The 6,000-nt window shown below is 39.0% G+C and overlaps 1 long non-coding RNA gene across 2 annotated transcripts in view; it reads right to left on the bottom strand.

The window, feature by feature from the left end:
• Positions 1–1,422: 1,422 nt before the first annotated feature.
• Positions 1,423–6,000, bottom strand: part of LOC134530576 (uncharacterized) — a 384,437-nt gene continuing 379,859 nt past the window's right edge. For both annotated transcript variants that reach the window (XR_010074838.1, XR_010074839.1), the window contains one exon: positions 1,423–1,847. This is a non-coding gene — a long non-coding RNA (uncharacterized LOC134530576). The remainder of the gene's footprint in view (positions 1,848–6,000) is intronic.

Genomic DNA, 6,000 nt, shown 5'->3' with positions numbered 1-6,000 from the left:
AGCATTGCACCGCAGGAAACAACTGGACCTTTTTTTATGTATGGCAGTTTCTATCAATGTTCAACTATAAAACAATTGCCTTTTTATTGTAAATAAATTTAGTCATTACTCAGATATGCTGCACGTTGTAACAATCCATACGTAACAATTCAGACAAGTTTTCACGATTAAAAATTTTTTTTTTTTGGCCGGTTGTTTTTTATTTGATTTGAGCTGGTTTTACATGTATTATGATAATGCACACTGGCTTTAAACTACAGTACCGCTATGGTTATAGTGGATTCTAAACCCCCATGGAAACCGACTGAGAGGTCATAAATTAGGATCACGCAGAGGTTCGGATCGAACTCACGGCCCTTGCTACATGAGCGTATCGTGTTGGCGATTACGACCACCTAGGATCCCGACTAATATATATATATATATATACATATATATATACACACACATATACATTAACACGTACATATAACCAATGTGCGGCTCACTCATTCACTGTCTACAAATAATTTAATATACATATAAATGAGATAGAGAAATTTAATTTTGCAATCTTGAAGTGTTTAGTCTTAACCTGATGGAATTTTTATTTTCAAACCTCGGGAAAAGGTTTATAATGGCAACGCACCTTTCAGTTTGAAGTCGGGGAAGACTTTTTTTTTTTAGTGTGCGTGGATTGGTTTCTTAGTGAGAACAAATGTTATTGTTAAGCTTTGCTTGGTGCACCATGTAAGGTTGTTGTATTTTTAATGTCATTATTTTATTCAAGGACAACTGATACGGATGGTCCGCTTAATTGCATTGAATTTTGTATCTTGTAGAAAATTGTGTCAACGGGCGAAGCCGATTCTTATTTTCGTCATGCAACTTCATGTCAGGGTGTGTGCGTTTGTTTTGTGGTTTTATGTTAGCTTATATCGTTTTAAACTTATAAGCTTGATGAAGAATAGTTTTTATTTTCTAATGTTACTCGCTGTCCGTAAGTTTCATTGTTTATAGATCATAGTTTTTTATCTTTTTATTTATTTTATTTCCAATACGAAACTATAACCGCATGATAAGCCTACAATTGGAGGGGGGGGGGGGGGAAGTGTAATTAGTCTTTAGTTGAGTAGAAGTGATGTGAGCTATTCTTTTTATTTAGTTTTTTTTCAAACTGTTCACTAGGTATATATATTTTTTTTAGATTTTAATGTTGGTTGGCTTAGTGTAGGACAAGACGACAAGAAGGTTGCCATTGCCACCTAACTACATGTAAAAAATAAAGCGATAAAAAAATTAACTGTCGAGACAACAGAAAATTTTGCTGCCACCACAAAATATTGTGTAGTGTCTTTATTGTAGAAAAAATGTTGTGGTAATATCACTACAAACCTCGTAGACCATCAGGTATAATTTAAGAGGAAAGAAATGAAACTCAACTTTTTATGAATGTATTTATTTTTATTTATTTTCCTGTTAAACGCGTACCCAAATTTATTAAATAGTGATCCGGACGCTCGTATGGGATGAGCTCACTTGGCTGTAGACTTGTATGGGAATCCCTAAGAATATTAGGTGCCATATTTCCCCGCGCATCAGCTTAGAGGTGTTTCATTTGCTTCGTCTTCGTTCATCTGCATCGGGTCTTCATGGTTGGAGTTGATTTCAGTCATCCTAGCCTCTGCGCTGGTCGACGCATTCGGTGGCCCTGCAACAGCGCCCAGCGCTTCAAGTCTGCGAAGGCGCCTTACTCGTTCTGTTGGTACGTTTTGGCTCACGTATGGTTCGGCACTAACAGGCCGGAGCGCTTGAGCACTTTACCGCCGCCTCTGGCGCTGAATGCTGCTGTCGTTGCGCGGCGTTATCTGAAACAAGCAATGTCAGAACGTTTTGTAAACTGTCACCCAGCACAACTTTTCACTCGACAACTTTTTTTTTCTTCTGCTTAGCCAACCCGTTAGAGCACCTCAATATCCACAAGACCACGCACAAGTAACTCGTGCAACCCCTTTCCGTTGCAGAGTTACGACTAATTCTTTGGTCGCAAAGGGTGAATATCAAGGTTCTTTTTCAACCCCCCCCCCCCCTCCTTTTTCCCCCGCTCAATGACGTAGGCGCACGATTTACGTAAGTTCACTAACAGTGCAACGTACAATTGTCTGTTTTTCAGAATATACACAACGTTTGGCGATACAACTCTTGAATCTCGAGATATATATTAAAATTTTCGGCGACAGCAAAAGCGTTTCATTGCTAACTCTGGCGGGACCTTAGTATGTAATCCTTTAAAAAAAAATTCACATTAAAAGGATTGTAGTGGTCACTAAACATTTCAGTCAGCGAACACTCCTGTAATGAAGGCGTCTGGCGGTCAGCAAGAACGCGAGTGCGTGAGGCGAATGTTTTTTTGTTTTGTTTTACTATCGGCAGACGGGCACTTCTGCCAGACGCCTGCCCCCTCCCCCTACTACCCTAAGCGATCCTCGGTCAAGGGTCATGGCCTCCGTCTGTCACACTGTCGTACTTTTCTCTTCCAACGACCTCCCAAGTCAAGTTGGTCGAATAAAGCTGGAGGGTCATAACGTCATCGAAAACGTCACTAGCGTAGCTATGTTATTTTGGACAATTAGGATGTCTTAAGTTACATCAAATATTTTTGACGTGAATACGTCTTTAAAATTGCTTCCATAGTGAGAGGCAATTAAAAAAACGAATGATAACAAAATCGGGGGATACAATTTGGTGTTGCAGCTACATATCTATCATCTCCATCCAATATTTAATTACACCACTGAAAGGATCGAAGAATTCGTTACGCTAAGTTAGGACTGTGACGCATCGCGCGCGTTGTAGGGGGAAGCGCCGCCATTTTGAAGTCATTTTGCTGCGTTTCGAGATTTACATTTAGTATAACTTTTGACTCGTAGAAGCTATGATGTTCGTTTCATTTTCAATCGTCAGCTCTCGACAAAATATATCGATTGTATATATAAAAATTAGTGCAAAATAGTTAAAGTGAATAAATATGGTGTCAAAATAAAAAATAGCGTATTTTATATTTTTTATAGAAAATATTGCCTGTTAGGTACGTACACGTATTCACGTACAACACACGGCCGTTTCCATGACACAGTCACACCACATTTTTTTCTATACGGGATAGGTTCTAAAATATGCTGGATGGAACGAGCCAATCTGAATTGTGCTCAGTAAAAACTTAATTGGCGTCCGTTTCCATCACAACGAATCTTTAAAAATGCGAACAATATTGGCGATTAAGAAGGTTATAAAAGTGATATAATTAAATAAAACAAAATGTTTTAACGAATGTCGTATAAAAATAAATTTTTCATTAAAAACAAAAAAAAGTCATTTACACATCTTTTAAAAGTAAATAACTGCACAAATGTACAAATAATCTCTAAATGGTATCTTGCACATCGATGCGTTATTTTAATTCCAAGTTGAGATTATAACTTAAAAGTTAGGGCTACTTCAGTCAAATCATAAACTTTGGTATTGAGAAAAGTTTTGAGACATGATTGAGATTATCTGTCTCTCTGTGTTACTTGCGTGCGGAAGGCGGGGGAGGATTTAAGATCTAATCTCCAGCCTCTCCCCCTGGAATTAATTAGCCCCTCACTGTGGGGGCTCAGAGAAGACTTAACGTTGGCTAACCCCATGCGCTAACTACACCCTCCCCAAATCATACAATCATACACATTTTAGTCTCCGCTGACTACGATTTACGTTTGCGGTTAGTTAGTTAGTTAGTGCAGGTAGTGTAAAACATTTTCAGTGAAAAGTAGTCCAGTCATCTTGCTGCGGTCAAGGAAATAATTAATTTTAAGTTTCAGAAAAAAATTTCACGCATATAAAATGCATGAAATTCATAAGCGGGCGTGAAACAAGGAGGAAATCAGGCGTATAGCATCACTATCCCGGGTGTTATCGAAGTTACGTCCGCTGCTCGCCAACACACTCGCCGAAGAAGGGCGCATGCGCACCGCTGCTTTGTCGACTTAAGCCGGACTTACACTAGTCCGTCGCCTCCGTCCGTCATCCATCCGTCCGCCATCCGTCGTCAACCACGTGACAAGCAGCCAATAATATAGCCCGAAAATTGTCGTACATCCGTCCGTCAAAAGTTTTTGTAGTTTCATACTTTTGACGGACGGAGGTTTTGTAATTATGACATACAAATATCTACAAGGTTTTTGCATGCAAAAATAAAGTTTTTAATTTGTTTGGTGAAAGTGACAAAAAAAACTGGTTGAATGTAAAAATGTAAGGGTCTTATTGCACAATGTATATTCTTCTATTGTAAATAAGGTATGACAGCACACACTCTACACTCAGAATGAAGAATCTTGAGTATTCGGGTAGGGTGAGAGATACTCTCGAGTTCATGAATCAGTCGAGTCCGAAGTAAAAATAAAATATTAACAAAATAAACCTTAATAAATATAAGTATTATACTGACTCTGTCTATGCTTAGATGACAACCTTCTGCCAAGCTGAGGAAAGGACGCGTCAGTGTAAATACTAACATGCACTGTCAAACATTTTCACCTTAATTTACGAATAACCCTGGTTACAAATGATCAATTGATCTTCGCAAATGCGTTGGTACTCTGTTTGATCATTCTGAAAATGAACTCACGAGAAACATCTTAGGTACCAACAAAACTTCTGAAAATTTGTTTACTCCACGGAGAAAAAAATTCCCTTCTAAGCCTGTTTACAACTGAGCACAAAACTTGAAAGTCTAAATAAGCTGTAGTTTCTACGAATATCTAGTTGTTTTGAACCACGAAGAATTATTTATTTGCTTGATGCGCTTCCTTAGTTTAAAACGTATAGATTTATTGTTATTTCTCTTGTTGTTATACATGCATAAACGCCTGTTCGTGGGTCAAGACTATACCTACAAAATTCGCGCTATTATCTGGAGAGAGGTTGGAACGCATACCATCACACACTTTATCTGCGTTGTCGTTGGGCCGGGAGTAGTTTTGACCCGCCACGGGGGTGACAAGAAACCAACAACAAGCATTTCGAAATTGAAATGAGCCCTGTTGCTGGAAAAACGACGCGAACTACGCAGGTGTCTGCAAATGACTGCGTAGCGGCGGAAGGAATCTCGGCACAGATAATCGGGCAAGGCTCACGTGGAGCGACTGTACATTCTTGCGCGGTGTCGGCGTGCCACGTGAACAGGACAGCCCCCACGAGCGCAGTTGAAGAGGGGCACGAGACCACATTCCACGGGGCGGTCGCCCGCCGAGGAACGCCTGTACCATCTCCGGACGAAAACGTTAATTAGCTGTACGCATGCGCGCTCGTGATCTGGACAACGAACCACGGGATGGAGTCCACTGAGGAATCACGATCCATATCAGGGTCAAATGAAGTCTACAAGTGTGCGTGGAGTCCACGCGCGACAAAAGTGAAACTTCTTGCTTATCAGGAACAGGTAGAGATAAATGATCAGTAATTTTTTATTGAACAAGAGATAATAATTGAGAATAGTAAGGATGCGGATATGAACTCAAATTAAAAAAATAAACACTTCAATCGAACATAAATTAATTACTCTTATAAATTCTATCTCACACGTTTACTAGTACTTTTGACATTTAAAATTACAGTTTTGACATACCAAAAATAAAACAACACTTATAAAGCTAACCCCTTAAATATATGTCTTTTTTTACATTTTCATCGCACTATTCACATATGTAAAAATGATTGATGCTTTAAAGTAAATTGCACAAATAAATTATTATTTTCCACACGAATAAATTAATTGTTTATACTTAATATAAAATAAAAGAAATATGGTAGAGTCAATCGTTAGCCTTTGGGCAAACAGAAGAGTAGGCAAACATAAGCAGCGTTACGAGTATTCCGTAGCATCACTTCTGCGTCATTTCTACCTGAAGCATGTATGCACAGGTAGGTGGTGCACATAAGACAGGCCAAAGTTGATTTCTCCCTATTCTTCGCTTTACTGTG

This window comes from Bacillus rossius, chromosome 3, assembly GCF_032445375.1.
Source record: "Bacillus rossius redtenbacheri isolate Brsri chromosome 3, Brsri_v3, whole genome shotgun sequence".
NCBI lineage: Eukaryota > Metazoa > Arthropoda > Insecta > Phasmatodea > Bacillidae > Bacillus > Bacillus rossius.
The sequence above is the reverse complement of the archived record's forward strand: the minus strand, read 5'-3'. Positions and strand labels throughout refer to the sequence as shown.